Source organism: Oncorhynchus keta, chromosome 25, assembly GCF_023373465.1.
Source record: "Oncorhynchus keta strain PuntledgeMale-10-30-2019 chromosome 25, Oket_V2, whole genome shotgun sequence".
Classification (NCBI taxonomy): Eukaryota; Metazoa; Chordata; class Actinopteri; order Salmoniformes; family Salmonidae; genus Oncorhynchus; species Oncorhynchus keta.
In genome coordinates this window covers 30495317-30512246 of record NC_068445.1, presented here as the reverse complement: position 1 = coordinate 30512246, position 16930 = coordinate 30495317, and the positions used below count along the sequence as shown (strand labels likewise).

Here is a 16930-nt window from a genome sequence, read left to right as displayed (position 1 = left end):
CTTTTTAGGAGTTCAATAATTCACACAATGCACCTTTAACCCCATGGAATGATTGAAGTGTGTGAGAAAGACTTTCTGATCAGGCCCATCACTGTTTGGAATGATTGAAGTGTGTGAGAAAGACTTTCTGATCAGGCCCATCACTGTATGGAATGATTGAAGTGTGTGAGAAAGACTTTCTGATATTTTCTACAGTCTCTTCCACTGTGACCTTGTTTTGTTGTTGCCAGGAATGGATGACAAGGTGGATGACAAAGATGAGGACAGCTGCAGTCCATACCCAGTAATAAACCAAGTTGTATGTCTCCTACACACTCTATTACCCTGTCTAATATGCAGTCTTTGATTCCATTCCTCTATCTAACCTCCTATATGCCTGGTCATGAATACACATCAGATGAATGTTGGTTTCCTTTGGGTTTTGTAGAGCCTGGTGCCTCTTGGCAGTGAAATCAAGGCCAGGATGCAACATTGGGTGGAGGACAGAACAGAGACTGCTATGCCATTGCCATTGGTAGGTAGCTACCCAACACTTTCTTCTCCAGCACTTACTCTGCAAAAAAATGCTTTTGTGGCTGTTCTTAGATCAGCATGCCAAAAGCCTACTGTTTCTGCGTCCCAAATTGCTCCCAGTGTAGGCCTACTAGGGCTCTGGTCTAAAGTAGTGCATTTTATAGAGAATGGGGTGTCATTTGGGACAAACGCTTAGCCAATATATTAGTGTGGATGTGGTTTGTTTCACGCCAAATAATCATCTTCTTTTCCCCTCAGAGTGGACTGGTTTGCTGATCGTAGCTGTACTGGCTGTGGTGGGAGTGACTCTCATAGGCGTTGTTGTGTTTTTGTTCTACAGAAGATACGAACAGTACAGTCTGTATTCCCTTCCTCCATTCCCTCATAACTGAAGAGCTTACTATTTGATTTAATTGTTAGAATCAGTTGTTTTACAGTAACTACCTACTTGTATTAGCAAATATTTGAAACCAAAATATTTGAAACCAGTAAAATAGTGAACATTGTTCAAGTTTGTAACATTGTAATGAACCCCCCAAAAAACTAAATGGCTCTAAAAGCCATTTAGGCCTAATATGTTCATAGCATGTTTCTGTATGTGTTTTCCAGAGGAGGAACAGCCTCACTATCGCTTCAGGAAAAGAGACAAAGTTATGTTTTATGGCAGAAAGATCATGAGAAAGGTCAGTCACTCACATATTTTGTCTAGTGTGTCTCCCATAACTGTTTGGCGTTATTGTTAGTATAAATAGTACATAGAGATACAGTAGATTGTCCGTATGTTAGGCTCCACTGTAGCCTGGTCAAGCGGACTGAGCACTGCGCTCTGGTTTCATTTGACTTCACTTGTCAGAATGGGAGCTACTGCGAGTTCAGGCTGGTTCCACAGAGTATATTTAAATAAAAATATGTCTCCCTGTTTTTCTCCATACCAGGTGCAGACCTTGTCCTCTACCTCAACCCCTATCTCTACCTCAGGGTCCCAGAAGCAGCGAATCAGGAAGAGAACTAAAGTCCTGTCTATAGCACGAAAGTGAGTCATGACTACATTGTGTATTCAGATGATACCTGAAGTGATAACCTCTCCTTTCCTGATGGGGAACAATTTGACCAAGTTTTGTTAGTTTTAAGGATGAGTTTGAACACCACACACTAAGGCTAACACTCTGTGTCCCAGAATCAAATCAAATCAAATCAAATTTATTTATATAGCCCTTTGTACATCAGCTGATATCTCAAAGTGCTGTACAGAAACCCAGCCTAAAACCCCAAACAGCAAACAATGCAGGTGTAAAAGCACGGTGGCTAGGAAAAACTCCCTAGAAAGGCCAAAACCTAGGAAGAAACCTAGAGAGGAACCGGGCTATGTGGGGTGGCCAGTCCTCTTCTGGCTGTGCCGGGTAGAGATTATAACAGAACATGACCAAGATGTTCAAATGTTCATAAATGACCAGCATGGTCGAATAATAATAAGGCAGAACAGTTGAAACTGGAGCAGCAGCACAGTCAGGTGGACTGGGGACAGCAAGGAGCCATCATGTCAGGTAGTCCTGGGACATGGTCCTAGGGCCCAGGCCAGTTGAAACTGGAGCAGCAGCATGGCCAGGTGGACTGGGGACAGCAAGGAGTCATCATGTCAGGTAGTCCTGGGGCATGGTCCTAGGGCTCAGGTCCTCCGAGAGAGAGAAAGAAAGAGAGAAGGAGAGAATTAGAGAACGCAAACTTAGATTCACACAGGACACCGAATAGGACAGGAGAAGTACTCCAGATATAACAAACTGACCCTAGCCCCCCGACACATAAACTACTGCAGCATAAATACTGGAGGCTGAGACAGGAGGGGTCAGGAGACACTGTGGCCCCATCCGAGGACACCCCCGGACAGGGCCAAACAGGAAGGATATAACCCCACCCACTTTTCCAAAGCACAGCCCCCACACCACTAGAGGGATATCTTCAACCACCAACTTACCATTCTGAGACAAGGCCGAGTATAGCCCACAAAGATCTCCGCCACGGTACAACCCAAGGGGGGCGCCAACCCAGACAGGCTGACCACAACAGTGAATCAACCCACCCAGGTGACGCACCCCCCCCAGGGACGGCATGAGAGAGCCCCAGCAAGCCAGTGACTCAGCCCCCGTAACAGGGTTAGAGGCAGAGAATCCCAGTGGAAAGAGGGGAACCGGCCAGGCAGAGACAGCAAGGGCGGTTCATTGCTCCAGAGCCTTTCCGTTCACCTTCCCACTCCTGGGCCAGACTACACTCAATCATATGACCCACTGAAGAGATGAGTCTTCAGTAAAGACTTAAAGGTTGAGACCGAGTTTGCGTCTCTGACATGGGTAGGCAGACCGTTCCATAAAAATGGAGCTCTATAGGAGAAAGCCCTGCCTCCAGCTGTTTGCTTAGAAATTCTAGGGACAATTAGGAGGCCTGCGTCTTGTGACCGTAGCGTACGTGTAGGTATGTACGGCAGGACCAAATCAGAGAGGTAGGTAGGAGCAAGCCCATGTAATGCTTTGTAGGTTAGCAGTAAAACCTTGAAATCAGCCCTTGCTTTGACAGGAAGCCAGTGTAGAGGGCTAGCACTGGAGTAATATGATCACATTTTTTGGTTCTAGTCAGGATTCTAGCAGCCGTATTTAGCACTAACTGAAGTTTATTTAGTGCTTTATCCGGGTAGCCGGAAAATAGAGCATTGCAGTAGTCTAACCTAGAAGTGACAAAAGCATGGATTAATTTTTCTGCATCATTTTTGGACAGAAAGTTTCTGATTTTTGCAATGTTACGTAGATGGAAAAAAGCTGTCCTCGAAATGGTCTTGATATGTTCTTCAAAAGAGAGATCAGGGTCCAGAGTAACGCCGAGGTCCTTCACAGTTTTATTTGAGACGACTGTACAACCATTAAGATTAATTGTCAGATTCAACAGAAGATCTCTTTGTTTCTTGGGACCTAGAATCCTGCACATTAGGAAGGAGCCTCCCACCCTGGTGGCTAAGGAGCCCCCTCCCTCTCTGCTGGAGGCTGACCTCACAGAGTTTGATGTGCAGAACTCCCACCTGCCCTCTGAGATGCTCTACATGCTCAAGAACGTCAGGTGAGGGAACCGTAAACATACGTCAACACCTAGACCAGGGATACTCAAATCTGGACCTTGAGTCCAGTTACACTGATAATTCTCATTCTTGCACTTTAATCCAGGCCGTCATTGTAAATAAGAAATTGTTCTTCATTGACTCGCCTGGATAATTATTATATATAGATTTTTTAAATGGTTAAACAACAACAAACCCAGGACACCTGGTGAGTTCAATTAACTACCAGATAAAAAATAAAAACAGAAGTGTACCTAGACTCAAGGTCCAGATTTGAGTATCCCTCACCTAGACTGAGTCAATTATGGGTTCTCATGTTGTAAGGTGTTGCATTACCAACAGTTGTGTTAGCAAAGCCTGTGAGTGATCACCCCTGTGTAATCCATCTCACCAGGGTCCTGGACAACTTTGAGAAGCCTCTGTTCCTGGAGCTGTGTCGTCACATGGTGTTTGTGCAGCTCCATGAGATGGAGCCTCTCTTCCGTCCCGGGGACATCGACGACAGCATCTACGTGGTGCAAGATGGCCGTCTGGAGCTCTGCATACATGAGAGTGTAAGGTCTTCACATGCTATATCTATCTGGTGCTGGAGACAATGTTATTTCACCTCAATGAATAGGAAAATGACAAAGGTATTTGCAGTGATTGAAAGGAAATTGTATTCCATCTTTGACAAACATTTCATGAAACAAGGTCATGAAGGTCTCCAACATTACGATGTGTTTACAACTACATGTATTATGTATGTCAAATTTGACTGTCAAATGCAAATGAAATGTATTTTGTTGTTATAGGATGGGACAGATGTGGTCGTGAAGGAGGTGTTGCCAGGAGACAGTGTCCACAGTCTGCTCAGTATCCTGGATGTCATCACTGTATGTTACGCTTTCCACTCTGTCATTTACCCTTTGACTCAACTAGCGCATGTTTATATATCCGCTCCACTCTGATAAGTACCTAAGACACAGGAGGCTGGTGAGGGGCAAACAACTCATAGTAATGGCTGGAATGGAAAACCATGTGCTTGATGTATTTTATACCATTCCATTATTCCATTCCAGCCATTACAAGGAGCCCGTCCTCTGGTTTAAAGTGACACCAGCCACCACTGAACTAAACTAGAATGAATTCCTCTCGTCCTCTACCACCTTATGCATCCCAGGGTCACTCAGCCCCCTACAAGACTGTATCTGCCAGAGCTGCAGCCCCTTCTACCATACTGCGTCTTCCAGCTGCTGCCTTCCAGTGTGTGTTTGAGAAATACCCAGAGACTCTGGTCCGCGTTATCCAGGTACTGTTACTAACATTGACAGACTGTCCTAGGCTTCGTCCCAAATGGCACTCTATTCCCTGTATAGTGCACTACTTTTGACCAGGGCCCAACTGATTCAATGTCATTTGGGATGTGGTCTGTAGATAGGGAAATCAGCGATTATATAATCTCACTGAAATACTGGAGATTACACCCCTGACTGGTTTGTATGCAACTGAAACATTATTTTGTAGCTACACAGCTCACCGCAAGATACAAAATGGCTGAGTATTTAGTATTTTCAGGGACACAGCCTGGCTGTATTCTGTTCTGCTCTCCTAAAACAGTGTGGCCGTGGTTACTTTTTGTTGTCCTTTCTAGATCATCATGGTGCGCCTGCAGAGAGTGACCTTCCTAGCGCTTCACAATTACCTAGGTTTCACCAAATCAAATCAAATCAAATTTTATTTGTCACATACACATGGTTAGCAGATGTTAATGCGAGTGTAGCGAAATGCTTGTGCTTCTAGTTCCGACAATGCAGTGATAACCAACAAGTAATCTAACTAACAATTCCAAAACTACTGTCTTATACACAGTGTAAGGGGATAAAGAATATGTACATAAGGATATATGAATGAGTGATGGTACAGATCAGCATACAGTAGATGGTATCGAGTACAGTATATACATATGAGATGAGTATGTAGACAAAGTAAACAAAGTGGCATAGTTAAAGTGGCTAGTGATACATGTATTACATAAGGATGCAGTCGATGATGTAGAGTACAGTATATACGTATGCATATGAGATGAATAGGGTAAGTAACATTATATAAGGTAGCATTGTTTAAAGTGGCTAGTGATATATTTACATAATTTCCCATCAATTCCCATTATTAAAGTGGCTGGAGTTGGGTCAGTGTCAATGACAGTGTGTTGGCAGCAGCCACTCAATGTTAGTGGTGGCTGTTTAACAGTCTGAGATAGAAGCTGTTTTTCAGTCTCTCGGTCCCAGCTTTGATGCACCTGTACTGACCTCGCCTTCTGGATGATAGCGGGGTGAACAGGCAGTGGTTCGGGTGGTTGATGTCCTTGATGATCTTTATGGCCTTCCTGTAACATCGGGTGGTGTAGGTGTCCTGGAGGGCAGGTAGTTTGCCCCGGTGATGCGTTGTGCAGACCTCACTACCCTCTGGAGAGCCTTACGGTTGAGGGCGGAGCAGTTGCCATACCAGGCGGTGATACAGCCCGCCAGGATGCTCTCGATTGTGCATCTGTAGAAGTTTGTGAGTGCTTTTAGTGACAAGCCGAATTTCTTCAGCCTCCTGAGGTTGAAGAGGCGCTGCTGCGCCTTCTTCACGACGCTGTCAGTGTGAGTGGACCAATTCAGTTTGTCTGTGATGTGTATGCCGAGGAACTTAAAACTTGCTACCCTCTCCACTACTGTTCCATCGATGTGGATAGGGGGGTGTTCCCTCTGCTGTTTCCTGAAGTCCACAATCATCTCCTTAGTTTTGTTGACGTTGAGTGTGAGGTTATTTTCCTGACACCACACTCCGAGGGCCCTCACCTCCTCCCTGTAGGCCGTCTCATCGTTGTTGGTAATCAAGCCTACCACTGTTGTGTCGTCCGCAAACTTGATGATTGAGTTGGAGGCGTGCGTGGCCACGCAGTCGTGGGTGAACAGGGAGTACAGGAGAGGGCTCAGAACGCACCCTTGTGGGGCCTCCGTGTTGAGGATCAGCGGGGGAGGAGATGTTGTTGCCTACCCCACCACCTGGGGGCGGCCCGTCAGGAAGTCCAGTACCCAGTTGCACAGGGCGGGGTCGAGACCCAGGGTCTCGAGCTTGATGACGAGCTTGGAGGGTACTATGGTGTTGAATGCCGAGCTGTAGTCGATGAACAGCATTCTCACATAGGTATTCCTCTTGTCCAGGTGGGTTAGGGCAGTGTGCAGTGTGGTTGAGATTGCATCGTCTGTGGACCTATTTGGGCGGTAAGCAAATTGGAGTGGGTCTAGGGTGTCAGGTAGGGTGGAGGTGATATGGTCCTTGACTAGTCTCTCAAAGCACTTCATGATGACGGAAGTGAGTGCTACGGGGCGGTAGTCGTTTAGCTCAGTTACCTTAGCTTTCTTGGGAACAGGAACAATGGTGGCCCTCTTGAAGCATGTGGGAACAGCAGACTGGTATAGGGATTGATTGAATATGTCCGTAAACACACCGGCCAGCTGGTCTGCGCATGCTCTGAGGGCGCGGCTGGGGATGCCGTCTGGGCCTGCAGCCTTGCGAGGGTTAACACGTTTAAATGTCTTACTCAGCTCGGCTGCAGTGAAGGAGAGACGTTGCAGGCCGTGTCAGTGGCACTGTATTGTCCTCAAAGCGGGCAAAAAAGTTATTTAGTCTGCCTGGGAGCAAGACATCCTGGTCCGTGACTGGGCTGGCTTTCTTCTTGTAGTCCGTGATTGACTGTAGACCCTGCCACATGCCTCTTGTGTCTGAGCCGTTGAATTGAGATTCTACTTTGTCTCTGTACTGAAGCTTAGCTTGTTTAATAGCCTTGCGGAGGGAATAGCTGCATTGTTTATATTCGGTCATGTTGCCAGACACCTTGCCCTGATTAAAAGCAGTGGTTCACGCTTTCAGTTTCACGCGAATGCTGCCATCAATCCACGGTTTCTGGTTAGGGAATGTTTTTATCGTTGCTTTGGGAACGACATCTTCAACGCACGTTCTAATGAACTCGCACACCGAATCAGCGTATTCGTCAATATTTTTATCTGACGCAATACGAAACATGTCCCAGTCCACGTGATGGAAGCAGTCTTGGAGTGTGGAGTCAGCTTGGTCTGACCAGCGTTGGACAGACCTCAGCGTGGGAGCCTCTTGTTTAAGTTTCTGCCTGTAGGCAGGGATCAACAAAATGGAGTCGTGGTCAGCTTTTCCGAAAGGGGGGAGGGGCAGGGCCTTATTTCCGGAAGTTAGAGTAACAATGATCCAAGGTTTTACCACCCCTGGTTGCGCAATCGATATGTTGATAAAATTTAGGAGCTCTTCAACACACACACACACACACACACACACACACACACACACACACACACACACACACACACACACACACACACACACACACACACACACACACACACACACACACACACACACACACACACACACACAGAGACCTCAATAATGAAATATGATCCATGACTGGGTAATCTCATGGGCAGACAACGTAAACATAAATCGTATTGTAGATCTGACAGACACAGACACTGTATTTATACTATGGCTGCCGATAGCTAACGAGCAGCAATAGGTCTGGTGCTTGGGTTTTTCGACACTTGTTATTTGGACAAATTATGTTTTCTCAGGTTTTAGCATATTTTCAGAAGGGGACGGGACATTCAGCCCATAGACTTTCCCATAACTTGCAAAGAGAGAGGGTTGAGCGCCTCGTTCCAGTTCCGCTCCTCATTCTAGCATCTCTTAATCTCCTCTTTTAACATGTATGGACCCAGCAGCTGACCAATTACTCAAGACTTTAGTTCTGAGTTAACCTGAGATTAATGACTGGTAATCTTTGAAGGGAATGCACAAACCTGATGGTTCTCTGTGTGTGTTGTGTTTCAGGAGAGCCAGGCAGTCCCCTTGGTGGCAGTGCACAGTGTGATAGGTGAAGCCAACCCTAACAGGGGTCTACACAGACAGCACTCCCGGTCTGAAGAGGCTGGGCCTGAGAGAGGGGGTTCTCATAGACAGACTCAGTCTGAAGAGTCTGGCCATTAGAAGGGGCCCAGTGACACAGGTCAGTTATTATGGGATGGTCATCTCACTGGTCAATCTCAGCATCATTGCATTGAATGATCGTTTATCCTTTGGTTTTGCATAGGGTTCCATAATTCACGTAACTTTCTCCCCAAAAAACAAATCCCAGTTGAAAGATTCCTGAAATCAGGAGGGTATAAGCAGAAAATCCGGGAATCCTCCAACTCGGGTTTCTGGGAAAACGTGGCAATTTTGGGAAAGCTACTGGAAATGTGAAACTCTAGTCTGGATTATGTCTGGATTACATTTGGAACACTTTATCATGTAAATATTGATCCAAATGGATGAATGTGGAGGCAGTTATGTTATGTCACTATGAACAATGGTGGCTTTCTGGAAATACATACTCATGGTGTTGCTGTATGGTTGCGGTGTTTCAGAGAATGGGGAGAGGAAGTCCTGTCTTTTAGATAGCAGCCCAACCACTAAAGGAAAGAGGTCTCGCTCTCAGTCCACTCCTATGGCAGTGTCAAGTAAGCATCCATTACCTCATGCACACACCTATACTGTACAAGCCCTGCTCCGTATGTCTGAATGCTCTCTCCTCACACTCTCAGGTGTCACGTCTGCTGACCTCAACATGACGTATCAGCGAGCCAGAATACGAGAAGCAGCAGCTAAAGAAGAGACACCACCAGCAAGTCCCCAGGTCCCACACAAGATATATGATCCACTGGAATCTTAATGGACACCTCTCACTATGTAGTAACAAAAAAGTTATAAAGATACATGGAAAATCAGAAAGGCTTTTCTCTCTCTCTCTCTCTCTCTCTCTCTCTCTCTCTCTCTCTCTCTCTCTCTCTCTCTCTCTCTCTCTCTCTCTCTCTCTCTCTCTCTCTCTCTCTCTCTCTCTCTCTCTCTCTCTCTCTCTCTCTCTCTCTCTCTCTCTCTCTCTCTCTCTCTCTCTCTCTCTCTCTCTCTCTCTCTCTCTCTCTCTCTCTCTCTCTCTCTCTTCTCTCTTCCATTCTGAAGAAGAGTGTGACTATGCTGCATACTCCCTCTGCTGTGTATCACTACCGTGAGGCTGGAGAAAGTCAGTCAGCCCACATCCACCACAGCAAGATCAACACCATCTTCCAGGCTGCCAAGAAGGACCTGCAGCGTCTCATACAACTACAGGTACTGCATGGCTCCCTCTGGGTCTCAGTATACACTCTAACTCTGTCCCCGGAGAGACACACCATGTGCAGGCTTTTGTTCCAGTCCAGCATTAACACCTGATTCAACTATTTACAGTCCTGATTGAAGACTGTTATTGCTTGATCAGTAGCTGGGCTGGAACAGAAGCCGGCACACACTGCGTCCCTCCAGAGACTTTGGACATTCCTGCCATAGAGCCCATGTGTATTTTCTGACCCTCTCTTCTCTGTCAGGACCTCAGTCTGTTGGAGGGCAGAGTGACTCTGCGTCAGGTCAAAGCTGGCTGTGTGGTGAACAGCCAGGGGGACCAGGTCAGTCTATCTGTCTGCATGCTGGTGGTGGTCCATAGCCCTGAGGCTAGAGCTCAGCTCACTACAACGTCTACTTCTTCTCTCTCAGTAGCACTGGCAGAAACAGTCGTCCGTTTGTCTCTGCATGTTATAAGTGGTTTATTTATGCGTTTCAAGTAGCACCCTATTCCTTATATAGTGCACTGATTTTGACCAGGGCCCATAGGGAATAGGGAGCCATTAAGGACGCACCCATTGACATTATGTACATCTGTGTCTCTGTTCCCTCTGGCAGGATGGGAGTGTGCAGTTTGTGATCTCGGGGGCGTACCAGAGGAGGATCGACCGTGAGGAGGACACCCTGCTGTTTCTCACCCACCCGGGGGAGATGGTGGGTCATCTGGCCGTGCTGACCGGTGAACCCCTCATCTTCAGCGTCCGAGCACACAGGGACTGCACCTTCCTGTCTATCTCTAAAGCTGCCTTCTATGAGTATGTGTCCCCAGTGCACAGACATTCTCTGTCAATGTCTGACGGCAGTGTTGTCACTGTAATTGTCATCTTTGTCCCAGAGGCCCACCTGTTGGTGTGCATGTTTTTGTGCACAGTAGTTGCTATCTGAACATGTGAATGTGTGTCTATGTAGGATCATGCGCGAGGAGCCCAGGGTGGTGCTGAATGTGGCTCACACCGTGGTGAAGAGAGTATCCTCCTCCTTCGTCAGGCAGATAGACTTTGCTCTGGACTGGATGGCTCTGGAGGCTGGCCGCGCTGTCTACAGGTACCTGCTGAATAGCATCAAAGTACATACGGATGTAAGATCTTAATTTGAGCCGTTCTACAGCAAGAAGACAATCCTGCACCAACAGGAGATGTGAATTATTATGTTGATTATAATTAATTGAAATTTTTTAGGGGATAATATGTTTTTTATAAGGGAAAATCAAGTCTGACATTTCAAAGTGGAATTACATACTTCAGAAGACTTTTAAAACCTCAAATATAAGTTATTCTGCAACCGTGTGATCAAATTAAGATCCTACATCTGAAAAGAACACTAGAATGGACATTGGCATTGTAGCCACATGACATAATGGATCTCTCTGCTGAATGGACTCATGTCCTCTATCTGTTACTCTGTCTCACCTCTATACCCACCCGTTCCTAGGCAGGGAGACAAGTCAGACAGCACCTTCATCGTCCTCAGTGGCCGCCTACGTTCTGTCATCGCAAAGGATGATGGGAAGAAGGCGTTGACTGGGGAGTATGGTCGCGGTGACCTCATTGGGGTGGTGAGTGTTGTAGAATCCCATATTACTTATGGGTTATGTATTTACCTCTAGCTTGGTCCCAGATCTTTTTGTGCTATCATGTCCATTTATTGTCACCCATTATCATAGCATCTGGGACAGGACTAATTTAACTCGACATTTCAGAGATAGAACCCTTTATTAACTGTTGTTCATAAAACTTGTGTGGTGTCATCAGGTGGAGGCCCTGACCCATATGAACCGAGCCACTACAGTACATGCAGTCAGGGACTCTGAGCTTGCCAAGCTGCCTGAAGGGGCCCTCAGCTCCATCAAGAGGAGGTATCCACAGGTAGTGAGTGACCAGACTCATCCATCTGCTGGGTCAGAAAATCCTGGGGAATATGCAGCAGGTTAACGGACCCTTGGCAGGTTAGTGTACATTCAAAACATGTGTGTGCCATGGGGAATGTGTGTCTGTGTGCCTGTGTGTGTGTTGTTCTCGTATTTTGTCTGTGTTAACCACCCATGATGTCTCCCCCATGCTACTGTGTTCCTTCCCCCTGTATGTAGCTAGTGGCCTGTTCCTACACACCCCCAGCAGTAAGTGGGATTCAGGGAACCCTGCCTCTAACCTGTCCACTGTGACCATCCTGCCTGTATCATTGGAGGTACCTTTAACAGCCTTCACACTGGAGCTGCAACATGCACTCAGTGCCATTGGTATGTACCACGCTAGTACTCCTCCAGTTCCACCAATCCCAATGACTCAAACAGCTTTCCCAATGTGGGACAATAAAGTGAACTACTGGTCAACATTCAGTATGTACCATTTTTATTTATGTAGGTCCTTTAGGTCCAACCTTACTATTGACCAGTGACATCATCAAACAGAGACTGGGTGCTGCTGCACTTGACAGGTAGAAATGATGTCATAATGTCAGGCATGCACTCGCTTATCTGCTTTAGCACATTAGTGTCAAGATCAGTTCATTGTCATAGTTGATGAAAACACAAACACATCTCACCTCTCTCCTCTATAGTGTGCATGAGTACCGTCTGTCCAGTTGGCTGGGGCAGCAGGAGGACATCCACCGCATCGTTCTCTACCAATCAGACGATACCCTAACCCCCTGGACCCAGCACTGCATCCGCCAGGCCGACTGCATCATCATTGTGGGACTAGGAGAGGCTGAGCCCACTGTGGGCGAGGTACAAAACGCACAGCCTTTAAAAATATATATATTCTTTAACCTTTATTTAACTGGGAAGTCCCATTCAGAAGACCTCTTTTACAAGAGGAACCTGAAGAAGGGCAGCTGAATAAAGAATTAACATATAAAACCTTATCGGCCTAATTGGAATTAGCATAGTCAAGGGACTACTTTGTTGAAAGCAATATCTTATCAAGTGGAATTACTGGTAAAGAGTAATGAGTGTGTTTGTGTGGGTGTGGATTAGTAAAGTGTAAAGGGATTCTTAATTAGCTTTGTTAGGTTTAACCCCTATTAAAGTAAGTCTGTTAATTAGGGGTTGAATGACTGATGCTCTAGCTTAATGAGGAAGGAGATTTACAAAGCTTGTCTCTTTTACCCTTTAGAGAAAGACTTTACGGTATGTTGCCTGTATAATAAAAAATCTGCCAATATTTTTTAGAACGCAATTCATATAGTCGCATTTTTACCACATTCTTGCCAGGTTAAGCCTTTATGTCTCCTGTGCACATGCCGGCATGTTTAGGAGTATGAGTAGATGTGAGCCGATGTGGTCAAACATCTATTTTAATAAATCAACTGAATATACACCATCGAAAGAAATCCATTATTCATTTGTTTTAAGAAACATTCAAAGAATAATTAAATGCATTTTCAAAATAACTGAATGGCGTATTTTGAGCTTAATTATGTTACGGTTCTGTGCAGCCATGGCGGCATCATCCAAATGAAATCATGTTATATTGTTCATTTAAACAGACAAAAAACACCTACCCTGATTAGTCAACACCCATATAGTTTATAGTAAGAATATAATGGAATATAACAGAATAAAATACAAAGAATATTTTTTCCACACACAACTGTCATATTAATAAAAAAGGTGATATATTGAAACTGAGCCAAAGGCAAGCTCATGATTTTAAAAATCCACGTTTCTTCTCTTTTCTACCCTCACTCTGCTTTGTTAAGGAGCAGGCATATGGTCTTACATTGAGTCTCTTCATCATGATACCCATAGGAAAGGCTTTTGGACTATTTCATTCTCTGCTGTCTGATTGCTATGAAGGGATAATATTGATGGGCACCCAATCCCTCTTATACAGTGTACTTCTTATAAAGCGACTACCGAATGTTTGAACACATATGGATCTGGTCCAATAGTTTATTATTACATGATGGATAGGACACCGTGTGAGATGCAGCTTGTGACAGAAGACTTTAGAGTTTCACAGCTATTTGTATTTCCAGATTGCATTTCCACCCAGCTGTCAGTGACATCATGCCTTGGGGATGTGTTCCAGATGGCTCTGGGGCTCTGGTCCAAAGTAATGGCCTATATAGGAAATAGGGTGCCATTTGGAAAACAACCTTAACTCCACTGTGGATATGACCCAGTTGTCCCTGTGCTGTGGCCTCTGTCCCCTAGTTGGAGCGGATGCTGGAGGGCAGTGCTGTGCGGGCACAGAAGCAGCTGGTTCTGCTGCACAGGGAGGATGGTCCCCCGCCCCAGGGCACTGTTGACTGGCTCAACATGAGGAGCTGGATCTCCAAACACCTGCATCTCTCCTGTCCACACAGGGTCTTCTCCAAGAGGAGCCTGCCTAAACTGGTACCTTATATATACACACACACACACACACACACACACAGGCAGGCACAGGCAACGCAAGCACACGCACACACACTTTTCCAAGAGCAGCGTGTCCAGGCTGATACACACACCTCAGCCAGAATAATCCCAGCTCCTCTCACTAGGGAATATTCAACCTACTTCTTGGTCTTGGTTCACTCTGCTTCACTGCTCATATGATGTAGGTCTCAGAAAGAAGCCTTTAAAGGACAGCCTTGACCTAGTCTGCTTCCCAAATGGCACCCTGTTTCCTATATAGAGTACTACATAGCACTCAAAAGTAGTGTACTAGGGAATAGGATGCCAATTGGGATGAATCACTAGTTTGCAGACTCTTTCCCTCTACCCCTGGTCTTGTGTTCCTGTTGTGGTCATCCTCAGAGAGAGATGTATGAGCGTGCTTTCCAGAAGCCTCCGGACCACCACTCTGACTTCAGCCGTCTGGCCAGAGTACTGACAGGCAACACCATCGCCCTGGTGCTAGGGGGAGGGGGTGCTAGGTACTGCTACTCTCTCTTTACCTCACACTCCAGTGTAACATGCTCATGAACATGCAGCACCATCAGTAGGACTTTTGAATCTGATTAGATATGTAGTCTGCAGTAGTCATATTATGATTTCTATGCTGCAGATTGTTACAACTCTGCAATTATATAAAGAGCATTATTTTGTGTAATGGTTTTTCCACGTTTTTGCCTAACTTTACATTTGTAGTATAGTGTTCTTAGTCTCTGTTTGCTCTGCATTACTCTCTCCTCTGTCTACCGTGCTGTGTTTCTGTGAGGCCTGTCTTTCGATGATGGCCTTTCTGTCTGTCTTGTCTACTCTCTGCTTCTCTTTCCTTTCTGCTCTGGCATGTCCAGGAGCTGGGTCAAGGTGGGTGCTACTCACTCTAGTCCCCTAAATACTGCTCTACTTGAATGTCCACTAAAGGCTTCTTAGGCTGAACATCCCCCTTTCTCCTGCTTTTACTCACACACTGACTGTGATTATTGTACAGTGTCATTTTTTGGAATCTGTAACCAAACCGTGGTCTGTGTTCCTCTATCCAGGGGCTGTCAAGTTGGCATCCTGCGGGCGATCAATGAGGCAGGAATCCCTGTGGACATGGTGGGTGGAACCTCCATCGGCTCCCTGATGGGGGCGCTGTACGCTGAGGAGAAGAGCAGCAGCCGTATGAGGGTTCGCGCTCGCGAGTGGGCCATGGTGAGTAGGTACAGGACCACAATGAAAATAAGTCGGTATACTTTGTGTTTAGCATTTTTGATGATTTGTTATGTATGTATTGTTGTACTCCAGTGGCTGAGAGAACTCTATATTTTAAATATGTCAAATAAAATTCAAGGAACTAGGTTAAATGCATTAGAGAAGTTTACTGTAATGTATCTCTCTCCCCTCTCCATCCCTAGGACACGGGGTCCCTCTTCAAGAATGTGAGTAGCCTGACCTAAGCCTACTAATGTTTCAGCCTACTTTTATTTACATCTTTTTGTTGATATTATTACTGTGGTTCCCTATGTCCCCTGGGGGAGGTATATGTAGGCTGGCCTATTGATTTTATTTTCTCCCTCTTTTAATGTGGTCTGGACGGGGGCTACGTTGTCATTTACTCAATGCGGGCCGGAGAGGATGAGGCATTTCTTTGGTGGGGAGGAGGAGACGTTGTGCGTTGCTAACTATTCCTGTTTTTTGTTTTTTTCTGAACACAGAATTGAGACTGAGCGGGAGGGGGGTAATAGATCCAACGGGATGTGTCGAGTTGTTTGGGAACTCGGCTGGGGTGGTCAGAGTGTTATTTTATGTACACCATTTATTTTCCTTTTATGTGAACGCAGCTGTAACTATTATCCACCTTTACCCAGAGATGACTTGCACTAAAAGTTCGATTATGATGACTAGTACCTTAAATCTATTGACATGGGACTGCCATGGTCTAGGTCATGCAATAAAATGGAGAAAGATACTATGTGCTCTAAAAAAGGAAAAAACAGACATTGCGCTATTACAAGAGACACACCTCTGTGATGCTGAACATGCCAAACTCCGCAGAGCTTGGGTGGGACAGGTGTATTTCTCATCTTTCAAATCAAACAGTAGAGGTACAGCCATACTTATCCATAAGAATGTTCCATTCATAATCGACAAAAACATATCTGATCCGGAGGGGAGATTTATTTTGATAACTGGGTCACTGTATGGCCAACCAATTACTATCTTATACATATACGCCCCTAACACAGATACTCCTGCTTTTATGTCAAAAATGATAACCCTGTTCAATGAGCATTGTGTTTCCTTTGGAGTGGTGGCCGGAGATTTTGATTGTACCCTCAACCCAACCCTAGACAAATCATCTCAAGTCCCCACCACAAATCCTAGATCTGCAAAGATTTTGAACTCTTACTAAAGAGATGGGACTGATAGACATCTGGAGAGAGACTAATAGCTCATCTATGGACTATACATACTACTCTGTCCATAACACCTACTCCCGTATAGATTACATTTTTATCCCAAAGAGTTTCATAAATTCAGCCACGTGTACAATCAGACCCCATAGCACTTTCAGATCACGCCTTTGTCCACCTCCGCTTTGACCTCTGCAAAAACATCCTGAGGTCAAAGAGCTGGAAATTCAACACCTCCATGTTATCAAACGAAGCGTTCCATACATTGGAAACTACATGAACAGACAACTACACACA

At 45.6% G+C, this 16930-nt stretch overlaps 1 pseudogene; it reads left to right on the top strand.

Moving 5' to 3' along the window:
- The first annotated feature begins 232 nt into the window (after positions 1-232).
- The window catches only part of LOC118371211 (patatin-like phospholipase domain-containing protein 7), a 29420-nt pseudogene continuing 12722 nt past the window's right edge, over positions 233-16930 (top strand).